Source organism: Choloepus didactylus, chromosome 4 (genome assembly GCF_015220235.1).
Source record: "Choloepus didactylus isolate mChoDid1 chromosome 4, mChoDid1.pri, whole genome shotgun sequence".
Lineage (NCBI taxonomy): Eukaryota > Metazoa > Chordata > Mammalia > Pilosa > Megalonychidae > Choloepus > Choloepus didactylus.
Genome location: NC_051310.1, coordinates 73,490,409 through 73,513,345, shown reverse-complemented (window position 1 = coordinate 73,513,345; position 22,937 = coordinate 73,490,409). Strand labels below are relative to the sequence as shown.

Genomic DNA, 22,937 nt, shown 5'->3' with positions numbered 1-22,937 from the left:
CTGAGGAATGGATTGGCTTTAAAAGCATGATCTCTTCTTGGGTACATACAGCTTCAAACCACCACATCGAGCTTGCAGATTTAAGAAACCTCAGTTAGATGTCATCTGCAGGACAGGTTCAAGAACCTCCAGCCATCAATGATGGGTTGCCTTCCTCCTGCATCGCCACCCACCTCAGCTGTCAACTTCTGAGGTTTGATGTGCTCTTCCACGTTCAGTGCTTTGCATTTTTAACCTTGTTGATATGATGAAAAAAAAAAATAAGATTTCACATTCAATGCTTTGCATTTTTAACCTTGTTGATATGATAAAAAAAAAAATAAGCTTTCACAAAAACATAGCATGCTTCACCACAAAGGGCCACTGAGTCCTTTACCTCAACACAGCCAGGAGAGCTTCCCAATGGGACCAACATCAGTCAAACCTCGGATGGTCACATCAAAATCAGGGAACCATGCACTGGCCACACCCTCAAACCCTGGCACCCAAAGGTACTGTCCTTCACAAGCTGTCCCCAATTTCAGAGAGCCTCATTTAATGGGCCCACAGGATCCCAGGCTTGTAGCTGACCCTGTCTTGACCCTACCCCACCACAAACCACTTTCACAACCTTCTTTGCAGGCTGGACAATGCACAGATGAAGAGCACAGGCTCACGGGACTTCCATTCAGAGAGCCACTTAGAGTCACCAGAAAACAGGAGCCCAAGAAACTAACTTGAAATCCTAGTGGTCCTAGGATGACAGCGCCCCTGGGTGGGTGCTGACATAAATAAATATAATCCATTGGTCAGAGGCACCTTCCCTGAGCTCAAACTCAAGACAGGGCTGCAATCAAATAACAAAACAGAAGAAGAAGCAATTCCCCAAAAACAGAGGCAAACAGACCCAGCAAATGGTAGGACTACGCAACAACTCATCCACCTGCACTAGCAAGAAGTTCAGGTAGTATGATTACTCAGAGATGATAAATTATGTTTTAAGTGAGTTAAAACAAATTTTCTGAAAAATTTTAAGTGATCAAGACTCTAAGTAAACAGTACAACACTATTAAAAAGACCGGGAGATGTGAAAAATAAAATGAAGAGACCCTATGGAAATCAGTAACACAATCACAGAAACTTAAAACCCAGTGGCTGGTTTTCACAGTGGATTTGACATGCATTGGATAAAGGGCAGATAAGTGAAACGGAAGGCAGGGCTGAGGAAACTATCCAGAAAGCACTACGGAGAGCCAGAGGAATGGATTACACGAGAGAATCACAGCCAAACAGGAAGACGGAGTGAAAAGGAACAAGAGATGACTCACGGAAAAGAGAGAACTGGTAGCAAGCAATGTTTGAAGAGCCAGTAGCTAAAGAAGTGCCAGAACTGGTGCCAGACATGCAGCTTCTACCTCAGGAAGCCCAAAGAAGCTGATAAATGGACGTCTTATTCTCTGCTCTTCTCAAGTATCCAAAGAAGCTTCTAGAGTTTACATTTTCCAAGATCTCACAGATTCTTGTTGCACAGGTGGCCCCAGGACAAAGTCTTTCCTGAACACTAGTTTTTTTGCCCTTCCTCCATATTTGTAACAGCACAGTGATTGTGTCTATAGTTTCACCTGATTCCTACCTGTCCTTCTGGCTTCTGCTCTCCATGCCTGACTTCACCTGTGCACTCCACCGATTGGTAAAGGTGAGCCCTCTCCAGAGGCACTGGCTTACTGTCTTTTCGACGCATGGTGGGTTAGTCCCCTGGCAGAGTCAGACTGAAAAGCTCTGCAAAACTGAGGACTGTCGATACAGTTAAACATTGAATATTTGGAACAAACAAATCTTGGATTAGTGCATGTAAACTATTCCAAAAATCTAATTTCGGTCAGTGGATTTGCATGCACAAATTGCTTGTAAGAAAATAAGAAAACTGCACAAGATTCAACCCAATCCAGTGAAGTAACTGCACACCTGGTCTCGGTATAAAGGGTTAAATCAGATGTTTATGGAGACAGCTTGCACTTTTTGAAACAAATTTTGTCACCTTGGTTTGCTCACCTGCAAACTGAGCAGCTGCCTCAGAAAGGGGTTGTGAGATTTAAACAAGATAGTATATGTAAAGCACTGAATGATCAATGAGAGCTACTTTTATTGTTTAGGCATTATAGCATTCATTCAACATCCATTAGTGACTCAAGCATAAAGTGTTCATTCAAGGTTTTATGGATTGATGTTCAAAAGGCCCTGCAGATTTCGGTCACTCAAAGGCTGCTAGGACTTGGCAGCATGCAGATTCAGGCTGCAGAGCAGGGAGAAGCGGGGGGCAGACATCTAGGGGTGCCTGTCTGCCTCCCTTTCCCTGCAGGCAGCTGTACCTGGAACAGTCTGCATGTCCCTTGGGAAAGCCCAATGTCTAACACAGTACCTCGTCCAACCTAACAGAAGGGATTTTATGAAAAAGTATTCTGGAGTAAAACAAAAATCATTCTCAAAAAAGGAACCCCAAAGTTACTAACACCAGGCCTCCCCAAGAAATGGCGATCCATTGCTCTTTCTCAAGGAGCCCACAAAGATTATGAGCAAAAACCTTTCCGCAACCACACAATCATCCACCATCGGCTTCCCAACTTCCAGGCATTGATTGACTCCTCCAGACTGTCAATTTCATTTTTAAAAATGAAAAAGGAAAGGAAGAGAGAGAACCAGAAAGTGGCATATATCCCATGCTCAGTGAAGCGAGGAGGCGGACAACAGCCACAAACCACAAACCACTGTGTGTCTCAGAATAAATGGAATCAGGTAGGGACAGAGTAAGCTAGTCCCCACCTCCTGTCTCCTGGGACTGGACCCTAGCCTTGCTGCAGAGAAATGGCCTGGCCCTGACGAGGCCCTGGTCATGAAACAAAGTGAGTATGGAAAAGAGCCGCTGAATAGCCCCAGCCTGCTGACTGGTCTCATAGCAGAGAGAAGTAAGGGAGCAAATACAAGACAGAAATACAAAGGGACTGCTGTGAGCAATGTCCAGCTCTTACAGGACCCACTGTGGGCAAAGGAAATACATCTGGAGAGGGTGCATGTCAGACAAAAACCAGAATCACAGGTGCACCCTACCCTAGCTTCACCCCAGATTATGCTTTTTTTAAAAATGTTTTCCCAATTTATTCAATTTTGTTGAGATACAGTCACACACCACACAATCATCCCAAGTGTACAATCAACTGTTCATATTAGCCTCATACGATTTGTTCATTCATCGCCCCGATCTTTTTTGAACATTTTCCTTGTACTGAAAAAGTGAAAATAGGAATAAAAGTGAAAATAAAGAATAAAAAGTGAAAATAAGAATAAAAAAGTAAAAATAAGAATTAAAAAAAAGTGAAAAAAAGAATTAAAAAAAAAGAGTAAAAAAAGAACACTCAAATTGTCTACCCCCTCCCACCCTATTTTTCCTTTAGTTTTTTTGCCCCCATTTTTCTACTCACCCATCCATACACTGGATAAATGGAGTGTGATCCACAGGTTTTCACAATCACACTGTCACCCCTTGTAAGCTACATTGTTATACAATCATCTTCAAGAATCAAGGCTACTGGATTGCAGTTTGATAGTTTCAGGTATTTACTTCTAGCTATTCCAATACACTAAAACTTAAAAAGCGTTATCTATATAGTGCAGAAGAATGCCCACCAGAGTGACCTCTCGACTCCATTTGGAATCTCTCAGCCACTGAAACTTTATTTCATTTCATTTCACATCCCCCTTTTCCCAGATTATTCTTTAACAAAGAACTGACCATATGCAGAAATGACTAAAATCACAAAGCAACCAGCATGGGACTGTTACATAGAAATGAAGGGGGGGGGTGTGAAGGAGAGGAAAGAAGAGTAAGCAAAATGTAGATGCAGGAGAAGAAAAGACCTATACTCAGTGTTCCGGTTTGCTAATGCTGCCATTATGCAAAATACAAGAAATGGATTGGCTTTTATAAAGGGAGTTTATTTGGTTACACAGTTATAGTCTTAAGGCCATAAAGTGTCCAAGGTAAGGCATCAACAACAGGGCACCTTCATTGGAGAAATGCCATTGGCACCCAGAAAACCTCTGTTAGCTGGGAAGGCACGTGGCTGGCATCTGCTTGCTCCCAGGTTGCGTTTCAAAATGGCATTGTCCAAAAATGTAGCTCTTGGGGCGTTTTGTCCTCTCTTAGCTGCAGCTCCTCTTCAAAATGTCACTCTCAGTTGTTCTGAGGTCCCTCTGTTTGTGAGGTCTTTTTATAGGACTCCAGTGAACTAATCAAGACCCACCCTGAATGGGCAGGGCCACATTTCCATGGAAACTTTCAATCAAGAGGTCACACCTTAATCAAAGGTCTCACTCACATCTCCATGGAAACACTCAATCAGAAGGTTCCAACCTAATCAACATTAATGCATCTGTCCCCACAAGACTGCATTAAAGAGTATGGCTTTTTCTGGGGGACATAGTATGTACAAATCAGCACACTCAGGAAAACAAGTAGAGAGGTTTTTGTTTTTTAATGAAATATGCCCCATACTCTACATATGAGTTTTCTGTAGCTGTTGTAACAAATTACAACAAACTTGGTTGCTTATACAAATTTTGTTTTGTTTTGTTTTGTTTTTTCTTAATCGTATTTTTATTTTTATTGATTTGTTTTAAAAAGGAGCATCTATTCTGGGACAGAAACTATGCTGAGCAAAAAGGGGATTAAAAATATGGAAGATGTGGAGCCTTTTCTGTAGGAGGTCGCAGCCTGAGAGGAATAAGAGACATGCAAACACCTGAATTAAAATAAAAACATGGTAAATGCTATAGTAGAGGAATAGTAGTGATCTGCGATCACAGAGGAGAGGTGGCTATTATCAGTGGAGAGGTGGAGATATCAGTCATCAGTCATCAAACAGCTAACTGCATACCTTCTGCTAGCACGATGCCCGACAAATAAAAGTTTCTCAATGAATGTGGATTGAATCAGAATCTGACCTAGATTCCTGCTGCAATCCAGCTTTTCTTCAAAACATGATTAAACAAAGAATGAGGTTATTTTGTGCTTTTTGATTCACCCTTAGGTTTTAATATGGGGAAGCAAGCAGTGTACTGCACTGGCTGAGAGGTACAAACCAGTGTTCATAAAAGAGCAACAAGTTCAAAACTCAGAATTCTTACCAATTTGGGTCTTACTCCAAGGGATTTAAATTAACACTGTTTTATTTGCCTGGGACATAAACAGTAAACTGTGACATTTTGGGAAGGCTGCTGGAGCTAAATTAATTAGTTCCTAAAATTTTATTATTTATTTATTTATTTATTTATTTATTCATCTTCATTTTATTGAGATATATTCACATACCACACAGTCATACAAAACAAATCATACATTTGATTGTTCACAGTACCATTACATAGTTCTACATTCATCACCTAAATCAATCCCTGACACCTTCATTATCACACACACAAAAATAACAAGATTAATTAAAGTGAAAAAAAGCAATTGAAGTAAAAAAGAACACTGGGTACCTTTGTCTGTTTGTTTGTTTGTTTCCTTCCCCTATTTTTTCTACTCATCCATCCATAAACTAGACAAAGTGGAGTGTGGTCCTTATGGCTTTCCCAATCCCATTGTCACCCCTCATAAGCTACATTTTTATACAATTGTCTTCGAGATTCATGGGTTCTGGGTTGTAGTTTGATAGTTTCAGGTATCCACCACCAGCTACCCCAATTCTTTAGAAACTAAAGAGGGTTGTCCAAATTGTGCATAAGAGTGCACACCAGAGTGACCTCTCGGCTCCTTTTGGAATCTCTCTGCCACTGAAGCTTATTTCATTTCCTTTCACATCCCCCTTTTGGTCAAGATGTTCTCCGTCCCACGATGCCAGGTCCACATTCCTCCCCGGGAGTCATATTCCACGTTGCCAGGGAGATTCACTCCCCTGGATGTCTGATCCCACGTAGGGGGGAGGGCAGTGATTTCACCTTTCAAGTTGGCTTAGGTAGAGAGAGAGGGCCATATCTGAGCAACAAAGAGGCATTCGGGAGGAGGGTCTTAGGCACAATTATAAGGAGGCCTAGCCTCTCCTTTGCAGCAACCGTCTTCCCAAGGGTAAAACCTACGGTAGAGGGCTCAACCCATCAAACCATCAGTCCCCTATGTCTGTGGTCATGTTAGCAACCATCAAGGTGGGGTAGGCCGATACCCCTGCATTCTCCACAGGCTCCTCAAGGGGGCACTACATCTTTTTTTCCTTGTTTTTTTTTAACTTTCTTATCTTTTTTCAATCAACTATATGGAAAAAAAAATAAAATAAAAAAAAACATACAATAAAAGAACATTTCAAAGAGACCATAACAAGGGAGTAAGAAAAAGACAACTAACCTAACATAACTGCTTTACTTCCAACCTATTCCTACTTTACCCCAAGAAAGTTACCTAATATAGCAACATTTCTGTGAACTTGCTCCTACTATATCCATCAGAAATTAATAGACCATAGTCATTCCTGGGCATCCCCAGAACGTTAAATAGCTTATCTGTTCTTCTTGGATTATTGTTCCCCCTTCCTTAATTGCTCTCTATTGCTAGTTCCCCTACATTCTACATTATAAACCATTTGTTTTACATTTTTCAAAGTTCACATCAGTGGTAGCATATATTTCTCTTTTTGTGCCTGGCTTATTTCGCTCAGCATTATGTCTTCAAGGTTCATCCCTGTTGTCATATGTTTCACGAGATCATTCCTTCTTACTGCCGTGTAGTATTCCATCGTGTGTATGTACCACATTTTATTTATCCACTCATCTGTTGAAGGACATTTGGGTTGTTTCCATCTCTTGGCAATTGTGAATAATGCTGCTATGAACACTGGCGTGCAGATATCTGTTCGTGTCACTGCTTTCCGATCTTCCGGGTATATACCGAGAAGTGCAATCGCTGGATCGAATGTTAACTCTATATCTAGTTTTCTAAGGAACTGCCAGACTGACTTCCAGAGTGGCTGAACCATTATACAGTCCCACCAACAATGAATAAGAGTTCCAATTTCTCCACATCCCCTCCAGCATTTGTAGTTTCCTGTTTGTTTAATGGCAGCCACTCTAATCGGTGTTAGATGGTATCTCATTGTGGTCTTAAATTGCATCTCTCTAATAGCTAGAGAAGCTGAACATTTTTTCATGTGTTTCTTGGCCATTTGTATTCCTTCTTCAGAGAACTGTCTTTTCATATCTTTTGCCCATTTTATAATTGGGCTGTCTGTACTATTGTCATTGAGTTGTAGGATTTCTTTATATATGCAAGATATCAGTCTTTTGTCAGATACATGGTTTCCAAAATTTTTTTCCCATTGAGTTGGCTGCCTCTTTGCCTTTTTGAGAAATTCCTTTGAGGTGCAGAAACTTCTAAGCTTGAGGAGTTCCCATTTATCTATTTTTTCTTTTGTTGCTTGTGCTTTGGGTGTAAAGTCTGGGAAGTGGCCGCCTAATACAAGGTCTTGAAGATGTTTTCCTACATTATCTTCTAGGAGTTTTATGGTACTTTCTTTTATATTGAGATCTTTGGTCCATTTTGAGTTAATTTTTGTGTAGGGTGTGAGGTAGGGGTCCTCTTTCATTCTTTTGGATATGGATATCCAACTCTCCCAGCCCCATTTGTTGAAAAGACCATTATGACTCAGTTCAGTGACTTTGGGGGCCTTATCAAAGATCAGTCAGCCATAGATCTGAGGGTCTATCTCTGAATTCTCAGTTCGATTCCATTGATCTATATGTCTATCTTTGTGCCAGTACCATGCTGTTTTGACAACTGTGGCTTTATAATAAGCTTCAAAGTCAGGGAGTGTAAGTCCTCCCACTTCGTTTTTCTTTTTTACAGTGTCTTTAGCAATTCGAGGCATCTTCCCTTTCCAAATAAATTTGATAACTAGCTTTTCCAAGTCTGCAAAGTAGGTTGTTGGAATTTCGATTGGGATTGCATTGAATCTGTAGATGAGTTTTTGTTTGTTTTTTAATGAAATATGCCCCATACTCTACATATGAGTGTTCTGTAGCTGTTGTAACAAATTACAACAAACTTGGTTGCTTACACAATACAAATTTATTATCTTACAGATACGGAGGTCAGAAGTCCAACCCAGTTCTCATGGGGCTAACACTGAGGTGTCAACAGGGCTACATTCCTTTCGGAAGCTCTAGGGGAAAATTTCTTTCCTCGCTTTGTCCTGTTTCTCAAGCCTACCACATTCCTTGGCTCATGGCCCCCTTTACCATCTTCAAAGCCAGCAATCACCTTACTCTGCCCTCTGTTTTCTGTTGTCCATCTATTCTCCTCCTCTTGCCTTCTGTGACTCCTCCACTCCTGCCTCCCTCTTCCACTTATAAGTAGCCCTGTGATTACATCCAGCTGCATACTCCAGGCCAACTGCCCTACCTCAAGAGCTTAAACTGAGTCACCACTGCCAAGTCCCTTTTGCCATGTAAGGTAACAGTTCCATGGATTAGGTGTGGGCATCTCTGTAGTGATATTAGTCTGCCCACCCCACTCTCCTTTAAAAAATTAAAGAAGAGACCATAAACCAACAGGAAGAGAAGCAGAGCTCAGGAAAGCAATGAGAGGAATCAAAATGAAAATAAATGGGGTAGGGATGCAAACCACATTCCAAGCAATTAAAATAGAATCAAACAAATAGACAAGCAAAGGATATGGAAAAGATACGAAATACTGACTTGATCAAAGACATGATAGATAAAAGAAACAATACATATATAATTAATGTTCTTGAATGTTAACAGGAATGTTTCAATGATACAGTAGAGAAAACTTCTGAAATAATATTTGACTGTCAGTTGAAAGGGTATATTGTGTTTACTTTTAAAGAAAGATAAAGAAATATCAGCATCTGGCGGAATTACTTAACTGAAAGATTCATATGAACATCTAGGAAGAAAGCAGGTTGACTTCAAATTTCTCCACAATAACACTCGGTGCTAGAAGAAAGTAGAAATATCTCTATACAGCTTTAAAGGAAATAGCATGACTCAAGGGCTTTATACCCAGGCAAGAGATATTTTCAAGCTTGTAAGTATTCTATAAGTGGCTGTCATCAGCCATTTGGGAAGAGAGCAGGGGACATGGGAAAAACAGGAGGGATCAAAACAAACAACCTCTACAATGAACTAAAGACAATTAAATGATAAGTTAAAAGAAAGCTCTTAAGAATCTATTCTCTAGAATTACTGATGAAGGACTGACCCTGGGCTATCCCAGAATCCATTTAAATACAGTACTAAGACCAAATAATTATGGGAACCGAAGTTACCTAGGAGACCACAAATGTTATAGGCCTCGACATTATCAAGAATTGTAACAGAAATAAGAAAACAGGAGAAATGGAAGGGAGCTGAAAACAAGTGTCAGCATGTGTGCTTAGTCATCTTTCAAGACAGAAGTGAACTGATACCTACTCCGCCAAACAGTGGCTTCCACTTCTGCATGTATTTTGCATTCTTCCCGACTTTAAGGGATTAAATGTAGCCTGCAGCTGCTCCCCCCAAACCACTGTCTCTTCTTTCTGGTCATGCACAAAATGCTCGGGAAGGATTGCTAAATAATCTGATGCTATGCTGGTAACAACTGCCTGGGCCACTCAAGTCAAGAACAGGATCTTTTAGGAACTTTCTATAGTCTAGGAAATAAGACATTTGGCTTAAATTCAGCAAATCTTTCATTACTAAACAAAAACAAAATTAAATGTGGTACTATTTACTGAAAATAGCATATCTTATAGAGTAAAATGCGTCAATCTCCAGTATGCTTAAGTCGGGGGATAAAGGACAACAGAGAACAGTGTATGCTCCCGTGTGTAAATGTGGGGGGAAAAGGTACTTACATATTTGGACACACACAGGATATTTCTGGAAGGATATACAAGGAGCAATTAACAGTGGTGCTTCTTGGGTGATAGATGTGAGTATGGCACAAGAAACTGACACACATTGTACTATATACTGAATTATTTTAACCTCTGGAAATATAAGCTTTCCAATGAAATAAAAAAGACTGAATAACCAGAGGAAAAAGAAAAGGGCAAAAATAATATGGCTCTAATTTTGCATATACAGAGGAAGGATGGTGATGCTGGGGGTGGAATTTGGAAGTTCTGCGTTAGTTACATCTTTGTAGATTTCAGTATTTCTTACGGAGCATGCTTTACAAAGTTTCTCCTGAACAGATGGTTATACTCAAAGCACCGAAAATAAAGTGGCGCTCACTCTCAGCCCCATCCCCCATGTGCTAATTAAACTCACCAATAATCGATTTAAACACTCATGTCAATGACGCACATTGGACAAGGTCTGAACCATCTTTCTGTGCATTTCCTAAAAAGGAAAGAGCAAAAGTAAATTCTGGCATATGCCCACAGGGTCCAGGTTTTCTCTTTCTCCTCAAAGCTATTTTCCGTCCTGGGGCATCACAGGAGCTAACAGAGGACTGCTTGCTGGGAAGTGGCCCTGGAGCTCCAGGGTGGCCCTTGGCTGGTGACCACTGAGCCGCCTCCTTTCCTATGATCTTCCTCCAATAGTTGACAGTAAGCACTTGACAATCTCCTCCTTAGGTATGAGGTATGTGGTCTTACCCTAAAGAAATGGGGGCTCTGAGCAGGGAAATCACTTGCCAAGGACCCCAGCTGCTAAGAGACCAGACCTGATCTTAGACTCAGCTCTTGGCTGGGGCTTTCCGACCCGACTTCCAGTCTTTACTGCTGCACCCTGGGTCTGCAGGGGTGTTTGTGCTCTGTCCCAAGGGAAGAGAGGCTGGGAGCAAAGCCTGCAGGGAGGTGACATAGTACCACTTTGGAACAGCTGCCCCTGTGAGGCAGATATCACACACAGGGAAATCACGGCTTGGTGATGAACTGACTTAGCTAAGGACACACAGCAGATGGCTGCACAAATGGAACTTGAACCCCATGAGTCTGGGTGCAAAGCATAGCATCCCCTGGATCTGATGCTGCCCTCGCCCGTGGTAGGGCACTCACGGGCTCCTCCGGCAGACACACGGGGATGCACACACCCTCTCTCCCTTGGGCACTCTGGAAAGCCCAGCATGCTGGGGGTGGGAAACACCCGAGTCCCCGAGAGAGCAAATGCAAGTCACTGGCCGGAGCCCCAAGTGAGACAGACACGCTCCACTCATGGGGTTCCTTACCAGGCTGGCCTCAGTGGTGGCAAAGTGCCTAGGAAACGCTCAGGATGTGCAGACGGACTCGATGGGCAGGACAGAGATATGTCCATCCCTGCAGCTGGTAAATAGAGCTGCTTGAGGTTCACGGAGCCCAGGACTTGGGAAAACGGTAACCCACATTGAAGTCTGGGGCAGACCCAGGGAGCAGCATGACAGCCAGCCTATTGGCCCATGGGAATGACTGGGGCCAGATTAAAACTGTCCCTGGCCTGCTCTCAACCCACGGGATCTAACACTAGCCTCCTGGCCAGCCCAGCAGCAAATCTCAGGGGTCAGTCTCCTCTGTGAGCCATCCTGATGCCAGAGGGACATCACCTAACACCTTTATGCCAAATTCTACATGTCTCCAAATGACTTCTGTTGAATCTTCCTGCAGCTTCTTAATATTGCCTCTGAAAAGTAACCGGCATAACAAAGACAGTCTCTTACACTTGCAGAGTTTTTGCAAAGTGCATGTGTCCAGTTTGAAGGATGATCTCACCTCCAGATGGAGAGTGTGAACTGGGGGTGGGGGTGGGGGTGGCCTGGTCAGTTCCTCCAGCCTGTCTGTGCTTCCCACGGCCCCCAGCTCCGCTCACATGGCACCAGCACATGTGGCCCGCCCCCCACACCATTTGCCCCCCAAAGGCCATGCTGTCCCCCCTTCTCCCCCTGTCACCAGCACTCAGTACAGGCAGCATCCAGGGCATCCAGCAAAGGCGGAGAGCAAGCAGATGTGCATTTTAGGTTTCTGTTCCCATGTCTCTCTGCTGGTCCACAGTCTGCCACCAGGAACCCAAGGCGAGGGACTGCTGCCTGCCCGCTGGGTGACGCTACAGCAGGGGGTCCTGTCCCTGCTGCGGGCTTGGTGGCTCTGTGAACCTGGACAGGTGGCCCCACTGGGCTGGGGAGGAGATGCCCACGGGTGTTTTTTCTGCTCCGAAATGTGTCATTGATGAGTTTTTCCCGGGATCTGAGTCCCTCCTCCCTCGTTAGGAAGAGCGTGGCATACAGAAGGCACACGCTGACAGCAAGAGGGGCTGGATTTCATCACAGACTGCTCTACCCAGAAACACCTGACTTTCCCTCTCTCTGGTGTCCTGGCCACCTCCACAAAGGGTTAGCCCAGGGCTTGGTGCCTTTTCTTAGACATGTTCACCCTCCTCTCCCTCCATGGTCCAGAGTGCACACAGAGCAGGGGGCAAGGACCATGGGCTGTCCATTTGGAGAAAGGGCTTTTCTGCAAGATCGCCACCCTGCACCGTGAGCCTCAGATTGTATCGTCATGAGCACACTGCTTCAGTGCCTTCTTGGGCAACTCTTGGCAGGGGGGAACACTGAAAAGGAAGGTTAACTACTTAAAAGGGAAAAAAAGGTCCCAGCAGTGCTTCCTCCAGCAGGCAGAGTCTCCCACTCAACACCAGTCTGGCATAGGAGTGTGCTCCAGTACAGTTCTCATGAAAATAAACACAAGGCAGGTGGTACACACTCTTGGGCAGGGCCAGAGGTGAGGCCGGGCTTCTGGAGTTAGGCAGCAAGAGGGCACTGCTAATCGTGAGATGAGTGGGCAGTCCGGTCGCTGGTGAGAGTAGCCAGGACGCGGAGGCTGGCCTGGAGGACCTGTTAGCCTGGAGGTTTGTGCCATCTCACCACGCCATCACAGATGGCATTGAAGGCTAAGTCCCCAAGGCCTCCACCGCAGACTGGGAAAGATGGGGGTAGGGAGGGAGAAGAGCCAGCAGCTCCATGACCATGTGCAACAGCCAAATGCCCGATTGGGGGAGAAAGGCCCAAACTTCGCAGGACATATTGGGGAGAATGGCAATGATGCAGGGGCAGGAAAGGCAGAAAGCCTTTTTTAAGGAAAGATGGCTTAACAAGCGAAAGCAGGTATGTCCCTACTCTTAGACATGCTGACTCCACATAAGGACACAGGAGAAACCAGGGCAAATAGAATGATGAAGACAAGATGAGATGGCCACCTGAGCTCTCACCCCTCCCCACCCACCCACCCAACTAAACATTCACCACACGTGTTCAGCCAGCATCTGGGTGAACTGGGGGGTGATTTGGTGTGTGGCTCCATCTCCAGGTGCAGACCACCACAGACTGTCATCCTCAGTATATCCTCAGCCGTAGAACAGGGACAACCTCCCTCTGGAGGACACAGTTAATGAGAAGATCCACTCAGATAACATACACACAAGCATTTTGTAGACCGCAAAGCCCTATAAAATTGAACATACATGGGGATCTGTTCTGTGCAAGCTCATAAACCCGATAAATAATTTGGTTCCCTTCTGCCCCACTGTGCATTTTACCATGGCTTATATATCTTCATTTGTATGCCAGCGATCTATTAGTTAACTCATCTAAGATTACCATTTAGGTCCAATAGGGAAAGTTTCACAGATGCTTTTCAATTTTCCACTTTATGGAGATCAACTTTCTCTCTTTCCCCCTTGTGTGGATAATTTGTTGAAAGGGAAGAGGGACTTCGAATCTATCCTATCTGTTACTCCCTGACCCTTACTCCCTGCCTTTTTAAAGTCAAAGAATTGCCTAGAAACCAGTGGTTCTCAATGTTGGCTACGCCCGACAGTTGTCAGAATCCACTCCAAGCTGTTTAAAAGTCCTGGTGGGCTCAGATGGGTCACGCCAGAACCTCTAGGTGGTGCCCTGACCGTACCCATATCGTTGCAGTGCGTCATGGAGAACCACCGCCTTCCCTTCAGAGAGATGGGAGACCTCTAGCTTTGGGTGCCATGTGTGTGTCCGAGGGGGAGGTGGTCCTGGCAAGGGGCATTCCCTTTCGGGGGCAAATCAGAGGCTCTGGGTTTGCCATTCTTTCTTCTAACACAAGAAGGTAATCATTTTAATCAACCAAAACATGTCTGTCTATTCTTACGTCATGAATGTTCTTCTTCCCTTGAGGATTGTTTAAAATATGATCCAAGAATGTGACTTTCTTTATCTATTCTAACATTAATATTTTCAAGGCACTAAACTAATTTATCTTGTTTTTAAATATCTATAGGGAAGTAATCTGTCTTATCACACAGATATAGTTAATATTCCATAAGTTATATACATTATTTGTGATACGTGCAATGGAAAATATGAAACTATAACTTCATAGAACATGGGATATACATTCTATTTATGACGGGCAAGACCCATTATGGCTAATCAGTGAATAATCTGGTTTTTCTTTATTTGAAACCACAATTAGTATGAAACACGATTTTGCATGCTGCTGAACTAGGGGCGAAAGTCTGAAACGTTCTACATTTTATATAAATACCATTCTCAACCACAATGCTATTGAACTCATGGGAGCTGAACAATTCTAGGAAGAATAATTAAATTTCTAATTCTAATTCCTATAGGACTATCAGCTGCATTTAACAAACGAGTCCAGAGAGCCCGTTCCGAACAAGGTGCCTCGGAGATGTAATAAAGACTAATGAACACGCTTCTCCTCAACGAGCTTAACATTCAGAGGAAGAACGTTGTCCACACAACTCACTCCTAATTGCAAACACTTGTTAAAACACTCAGTGTCCTCCTCATCCCTGAAAAAGGATTAAAATATTTTTAAAAAACACAATTTTTCTCAAAGCAATGGGTAGGATATCACCTCCCCTCACCCCTGTAATTAGTCAGCTCGTTGGGAGAACTAGGGAATTAATTTTTCACAGAATCAGGAAGATGAAAGGGATATCCAAAACAGAACTACATTTCTTCATTTTTCAGGTGAAAACAAGATCTAGACAAAGGGGCCTCTCTCTGGGGTCTCTCTGGCAGGTGGAGCTAAGCCTCCACCGTGGGTGAGAGCATATAGCAAGCATCTCCACTGCCCAGCAGCACGGGCCGAGCATCATAAAAATCCTCCTTCATATCCAAGCCTGGGCCTCCCGTCACTCCACAGGCACGTAAGGGTCTAATTTAAAACAGGCCGATCCATACTTTATTTTGTGTTTTTCTTCATAATTGTCCATATCATCATAATTGATGCACCAATATTTTTCCCCCCAAACGCTGCCCCTTCCCCTCTCCCCCTTTCCCTGGGAATCTCTAATCTGTTTTCTGTCTCTGCAAAGTTGCTCTTTCGAGTCATCTCTTATAAGTGACATCATACAATACCTTATTTCATTGAGCATAATATTTTCAAGGTTCTCCCATGTTGCCACTTGTCTCAGAGCTTCATTCTATCTTATGGCCAAATAATACTCCATGCTGTGTATGCACCACATTTTGTTTCTCCATTCATTTGTGGGTGGACATTTAAGTTGTTTCCACCTCTTATGTATTGTGAATAACGCTGCTACAAACATTGGTGTCTAAGAATTAGTTTGAGACCCTATTTTCACTCTTTTTGGGTATATACCTAGGCGTGGAATTGCCAGGTCATGAGGTAATTCTATGTTTAACTTTTTGAGGAACCACCATCTTACTTTCCACAGCAGCTGCACAGTATTTTAAATGCCCGCCAACAATGCACCAGAGTTCCAATTCCTCCACATCCTTTCCAACACTTGTTATTTTCCAGTTATCTGAATAACAGCCAACCATGTGGGTGTGAAGTAGTATCTCACACTGGTTTTGCTTTGCATTTCCCTAATGGCCAACAATGACCCGTATTTTAAGATGCAACAACACACCAGTCTTCTTTGAATAAATCCTAAATGCTAAGTAGAGAAATGGCTCACCCACAACCTGAACCAACTCCTACCTGTGTCTCCTGATGCCTTACACTCTCTTTGTGATCGTGCATTTCCAAACACACTGCTTACCAGTCTCTTTACGGAATAAGAGAATTTTGCTAGATGAAAACTCCAGGAAACCCTGTCAGCTGAGTCCGAGGCAGGCAGTCTTCAATGAAGGGACACCCAGGCCAACAGCAAACGCTGTATCTCATCACACAAGTGGCCACTTACAGCCAAGTGGACCTTGTAATAAGTGGCTCAGACAATACAGAGTGTAAAAGATAATAACCAAGGGATATGTACACCGATTGCAACTCATCCTTCCAATTCCTGGCCACACGTGCCCTAGAGATCCAATTCAACCTTTCAATTTGTCAATCCAATAATTTCACATCCACGGTGCCGAATTCAACAAATAGCCACAGGACGTTCGGAGGTTTAATAAGTGGGGCTGCTCATGAAGGAGACACTTCCTTCTGTGTGGGTGCTGTGTTGTCCCAGAGGCGGCACTGCTCTCTCCGCCAAGGTCAAGGGGCACCCTGTGGTTGCGAAGCCCAAAGATTTGCCCTGGGTACTGCAGCAGACCCCATGGGGCAGCTCAGCCTTCACACTGGGAGCACACACCGGGAGGGGACCCAGGTGTGAAGAGTGTCCTATCCTGAGTGAGGATGTTCACACCACAGCCCTCCACCCAGGGATAAACACTGAGGGCTACGCCCATGTGAGTTAGAAGAACCCACCCTGGCAGGAACTTGGGACACAGGGACACACTGACTGTCACAGGTCACGGTCACCCCCCACCCACACAGTCTTCACTGACAGCTATCGTACAACCCCGCTATTCAGTTCACTTTCCCATCACCCTTGAGAAGCTATTCTCTTTCCTCTCCCCTATCCTCTGTTTTTTTTCATGTAAAGGACTAATCAACCCCAAGAAAATGTATTCCGTGATGATCGGATCCAATGAGCCTTTGCGTAGCAACCACTGTTTGCATATCCAAGGGTTCCCCACATGTAAGAGAAACAACCTAGCTCTCAGGGAGTTTACAATCGTCTCTCATTAGTAGAACTTCCTGTAGCATTTTTTAAACAGAGCTTTCAAACAATTCTGTATAAACTACAAAATCACTAAGCCATAGAAGACCCTCGATTCTATTCAGCCATGCCCCCTTCTTCTACAAAAACAGTCAAAGCAAGTTCATCTCAGCAACTTATCTGAGTTACAAGTACAAACTGTTAACTACATCAGCTGGCCATGGAGGAAAAAAATGGGCTAGTGATAAGTAAGGCAAATTATATTCTGTCTCCACCTCCTCTTACTGGAATGATTTATCATTCTTTAGATTGTAAGAACTCACTGCCTGAACTCACTCCTCTGCTCCTCCCCAAGCCTGCGGGATGGCCACAGCAGGTGTCCCTCACCTGGGACTCACCTGTTCTCAAAGTCACATGGCTGATCATAGCGCCCAGGAGTCCTGAAATGTATCCCATTCATCTTTACGGTTCAGTGACAATTCTTTCAAGAGATGGCATGACATTATAAAAAAAGATGCACAAAGCAAATATTCTAATCCCTATATTTTAAAAAGAAAAAGTGAACTCTATATATATCCTCAAATGTTGCAAGATGAGTTTTTTAAATTTTTAAGGTATGAAAAATTATATATGTATATGTGTTGCCCACACTTCACCAATACACATTGTCTTTAAGCCTAAAATGTAAATATCATTAAAGGAAATGTAGGTAATGGATTGTAACTTTGGTCTTTGGCACCTCCCGGATTAGAGGGTATAGAAACAGATTGGGGGTGTGTGTGCCATGACTCGGGACACCCACATACTCTGCCTTCTCTTCCACAGCAAGAATGTGCCCGGCCAGCCCTGAGCTTATGTTAAGAACCAGGAGAGCTCAGCATCACAGACAATCCCTAAAACCCAAGCAACAGAAACGGTTAGGGCAAATTCCTCCAGAATGGGTGTGTTGGTTCCAGGACAGCAGAACCTGGCAGGGGGAGGTTATCAGCTTCAGCAAGGCTTGGCCTGATAGAGACAACCCCAAGCAGCCACCTCCTCTTGGAGAAGCCCCTAAATCCTTGTCTCAATTACTGAGAAACAATCTAACCTCACAATGTAGTGGGTGCATGGTCTGTTCACTCCAACTCTGATCACCGTGTGAAACTCTGCTGCGAGCTAATGAAACAATCGAGTGAAACACTGAGCAAAAAAGGAAATCAATTTCAAAGGTCTGATTTCATAAAAGTCAGTACTATGTCTTACTCATGTATATTCATCTGGACCTCAAATTTCCATTATAAGTATACAGAAAACCATGAATGAATAAGGTCAACTCAAATAAAAATATTTCCTTGGAAGGAGACACTCAAACTCCTTCAAATCTAGAAAATGAGTTTTTAGACTTATCTGTTTAAACCAAGAGAGATGTTTGCAAAATTTGCATTAGCATCAATGTTTATTTAACTTCCGAGAATTTAAGTGTTATAAAGCAGAAATCTGTAACAGCAGGACCTGGGATTTCACGGAATCACGAGAGTTTACCAGAGAAGGTGTTAGAGACACATCAGCTGCTATCCTTTTCCCACTAGGAACACTGCACTTCTTGGTCACATCTGAGATAAGGCTATCTCATCCCCAATGGGAGACCCAAACTGCTTGGGGGGAGGCAGCAGTCTATCAACTGCAAATGAAATGATTCCTCAAAGTTTCAAGGGCAAAATGTTTTAAAGCAAAATAGATTATAAAAGGGAACCGGCATATTTTATTTCCATTTAAATGCCTGTGCATTTCAAGACTCTCTTTGAACAGGCTATTCTACAGCTCTCCTTAGTGACAGATGGCTTACAAAGAGTCTGGGGCCACTTGTTCTTATATCCAGTGGTATGTTTCCCATAGCCATTTAAAGTGTTGTAGACAAGGAGCATGGTTCAGCACAAAATTGAAAAACACATTATTCCCATTTGCTCTTTGGAAATCAATAATTCAGTTTGACGTGCATTTTCACTGAAGTAAGAAGCACAAAGAAATATAATCCACTCGTAGCATTTGGATAGTTTTCTAGTAAGGTTGCTATCTATTTGATGTCCATGAGGAATTCTGGGAGAGAGAAAAGACTCTTTAGTCTTTAGTGAAGAAAAGAATATTGCAACAATCATCCAAGCAATGGGAAACATCCTTCCCTTGACTCCCCAAGATGAACCATCATATGGAAAAGTGCCTCTCTGGGCTCAGTTCCTGCAAGGGAATGCCACCCAGATGACATATTGTATAATAAACTAGCATATACTTAGATTAAGCACATTTATGTGAAAAGCAGAATTACCCCATTTTTCTTGATTTCATTTTCTAGGTGAGAAGAAACAGTGATTAAACATTTGCTTTTCCATCAGAGAAACACTGAGGCCAACACAACCTGCAAGACAGGCAAGTTATACCCTTCGGAAGCTCCAAGACATAGAGCCCCAAGACTTAAGTCAACCAGGGGTCAAGCACAAAAGCAAACACTGGAGGAGGGTCGGAGAAGGGAAGTTTCAACTGGTTGCCCTAGTAGAGGGCAGTTCATGACAGCAACCCTCTTCCCCCCCAGCCAATACCATCACTTCTGCAGTTTGAAAATGCACCGATTTTTTCAGACTTGAAATGTGCTAAGTAAGAACCAAAGACCACTCTCCAAAGAGGGATCCATCAAAGAGCTGTCAGTGCATCTCCCTGCCCATTCCAGGGAGGACTACAGTGTGGGAGCTACAACCTCTGGCCATTCAAGTGTGTGCCCGCCCATCCCCAGTGCTATATGTATGAGGTGGGGAGGGCAAGGTGGGCACACACGCGTGCACACACACATACACTCACTCCAACCTGGCAATCCTCCCGAGGGGGCCCTGGTCCACACCGACAAGCCGCGTTTAGCACGCCCCCTGCTGGCCCTGCAGGAGCTGACTCAGCCTTTATTTTCTGGGCCTAAGACGTGCATAAATGACCTTAAAATCCAAAGGGAACACAGAGAAAAGCCAAGGCAGTCGGCTTCTTAGAAACGGAAGGCACAAGACTCCAAACATCAAAGGGATGGAGAGGCTTTACAGTGATTGCTTTTTAAATGTTTTAGGAAATAAGTTACAAATACCTAAAGATTTAGGGGAAACATGTATGCTTTTATTTTCACAAGAATTACCATGCGTTAGAGCAAACAAAAATTATAGTAAATATTTTCACTGGTTCCCAGACTGCGAAAAAAAACAAAGTATCTCTAGCCATAGTCCTTTCACAGACTCAGTTTCCAAAGAGTTCATAATTCAGATCCTTAAAAAACATGCTTCGGATTACTGAGGATACTTTTAATTACAGAAAAATGGAAGCAACAACATATGAGCTCAAGTCCTAAAGCAACTACATGTAGCAGGATTAAACTCATTAAAAAGTGGCCCATTCAGTACTAATTTGGCCATGAGGTTTCCCACCTCATCCAAGCTGACCATTACAAATAAATGTGGCACCATCAAGAGGTGAGAGGCCAGATACATACTTTTAGCTTTAGTGGGAGGTTTCCCACATGCCACAAGGTGACAACAGAGCTGAGCTTCTAGTCTGCTGGAGTGCTGGCTTCCGACAGGGCTAGGAGCCTCAGCTGGAATTTCCGATGGGGACAACTGCCACCCAGGCTCGGGCCGAGGCAAGATCCATCCATTGCTGCATGAATATCAAGGGCCCAAAGAATCCCAACTACTTTTTCCAGCTCCTCCACGCCAACCCAGGCTTCAAGAGCTTCAGATGCCTAACTGGACTCAAACGTTTGTGTAGCACACTGTATTAAATTTCTTACAGACTCAATAAAATCACACTAATAATTTAAAGCATGCTTATTTTAATCAATTAGGAGTTGTCATTAATTATTAAATTCAAAAATGTCAATATTTTTGTCCCTTATTGAATATCCTTTCCATATGATAGGCTTAAGCAGATATTCAGACTGTCTTGGGGGCTTGCTTCCTTTTGTTGCCACAATAATTGACACTAAAAACACACTCACACATAATAATGATGGTATGTTGCTTACAATTAGGGGAAATTTTCTCCAGAACTTGGTATACCGTTCTGGTCTCTCTCTGGGAGTTGAAGAGGCTTTGGAAGCTGGTGTGACACAAAGCTACTATTGGAAGGAAAAGAAAGGCAGGGAGGGCCCTGGCAAAGCTGCCACTCCTTCCTGGAGACAGGCCTTTCCCAGGCACATGCTAGAGGGTAGGGGGTGGGGGAGAAGGGAGACCTGAAGGTTTTCCTGAAGCAGTCAGGGCTTTTAAATTTTTAGGCCACACTATCCACCTCTCTTGGACACATCATCCCATACACATACAATTCAATACCTTTTAAAAATTTTCCCTTTAGGGTTCATCTTCATTTAGAGAAATAAAGTAAGCCAATAAGCATGTGGGTATCACGTGTGACTTTCCCCTATCCTTGTCCTGTGGACAGAGAGATTCACAGATCCAAGGAGATCTAACAAGTTTTCCCTCCAGCCACTCTTAAGCCTATTAATTCACAAGTCAATAAATAAAAATGTAAATGAAAACCTTCTTTACTTTTCTAAGGTTGTTGAAATCTGGGGAGCAGAGGCAGATCCATCTCACTTCGAAGACTCTCAAAGGGCTGAGTGCAATCGCTGCACCAGGAGGAGGGTACATTTGAACGGCTGTGTCCAATGAAGGAAAGTTTTTGTTAATGGTGACATCACTGACATCTCCCAAATTTAAAGGAACACTTAAAGCACAGCAGATGCAATTTTTTCCCCTCCAGTGAGAAGACACCAGGGAGGGCCTCCGGGTTCACAGCCCAATTGCATTAACGGGTCCCTTACTGCCCAGCGAGAGCAAGAGAAGCGAGCGAGCGAGCCCTGCGCCCGGCCGCGGTGGCTCCCGCAGCCACAGCTCCAGGGCCGAGCGTGCTCCGGCGTCTACCGGCGCCACGGGACCCCCGGTGTGCCCGCACTGACCGAGGGGCCGGCTCCCCCGCGCCTGTCATCACGTTCCAGTGCGGGCAGCCAAGGGGCCCGAGGAGACCTCGGCCCCGACCTAGCGGGGGGCACCGCGCCCTACCCCGGGGGCCGCGGCGCCCGCGGGGTCCGGGGCGCAGCCCGCAATGCAGACGCACCCGCGAGCCCCGCGACCCCGCGACCCTCGGGGGTCGCGACGCCCACCTGCCTGGCGGCGGAGCCCTGCAGGGCCCCGGCGTCCGCGCTCCGGACGGCGCACCTGCCTCGTCCGCGCCCCTGCGCCCGCCGCCCGCCGGGCAGCACCGCGGCCAGCGCCGCCTCACCTGCCGCGCCGCGCCGCTCCGCTGGGCCAGCCCGCCGCCGCCGCAGTCGCCGCTAGCCGACTTCCATTTTCTCTCGCTTTGAAGGGAAAGCCGATCAGCTGTTTCGCTCGCGCCGGGGCTCCGCGGCCCCCTCCCCAGCTGCCGCTCGCGCTCCCCGCGGCCTCTCCTCCCCCGCCTCCTCGCGCGCCGCGCTCCGCCCCTCCGCGCCCCTCCGCTCCGCCCGCGGCCGACCGCGCAGCGCCCGCCTCCCCGCTCGCCCCCGACGCCCCTCGCGCTGCCCTCCCCCGCCCTGACGTCACCGGCGCCGCCGCCCCGCCCCCGGCCCGCCCCCGGCCCGCCGTGGACGTGCGCGCGCGCCCCGCACCCCAAGCCCGCGCGTCCCCGCACGCCCATGCTCGCGCGCCCCTGCTCCCCGGAGCCCGCGCGTCCCCACGCCCGCGCCCGCGCTCGCGGAGCTCCCCCGAAACCTGCCGCCCGCGGGGACTGCAGGAGATGCTGCGTCTGCAGCCTGCGTTTCCCCTCTGCCTGCATCTCGGTCCCTGCACCCACCTTTCCCCTTTCTTCCTTCTTGCTCGCTCGTCCTTCTTAAGCCTCTCTGAACTTTTGCCCGCCCATCCAGTTTCGGCTCCATTTCCGCTCTCTTCTCCAGGGCCAAAGCGGCACGCCTAAGACCAACTTGATCCTTTTGCCTCTTG

At 45.1% G+C, this 22,937-nt stretch overlaps 1 protein-coding gene across 1 annotated transcript in view; it reads right to left on the bottom strand.

The window, feature by feature from the left end:
- The window catches only part of OTUD7A (OTU deubiquitinase 7A), a 441,745-nt gene extending 419,388 nt beyond the window's left edge, over positions 1–22,357 (bottom strand). Inside the window, exon 1 of the mRNA XM_037832844.1 lies at positions 22,243–22,357. The gene's annotated coding sequence lies outside the window, so the exon portion shown is untranslated. The remainder of the gene's footprint in view (positions 1–22,242) is intronic.
- Positions 22,358–22,937: the final 580 nt, after the last annotated feature.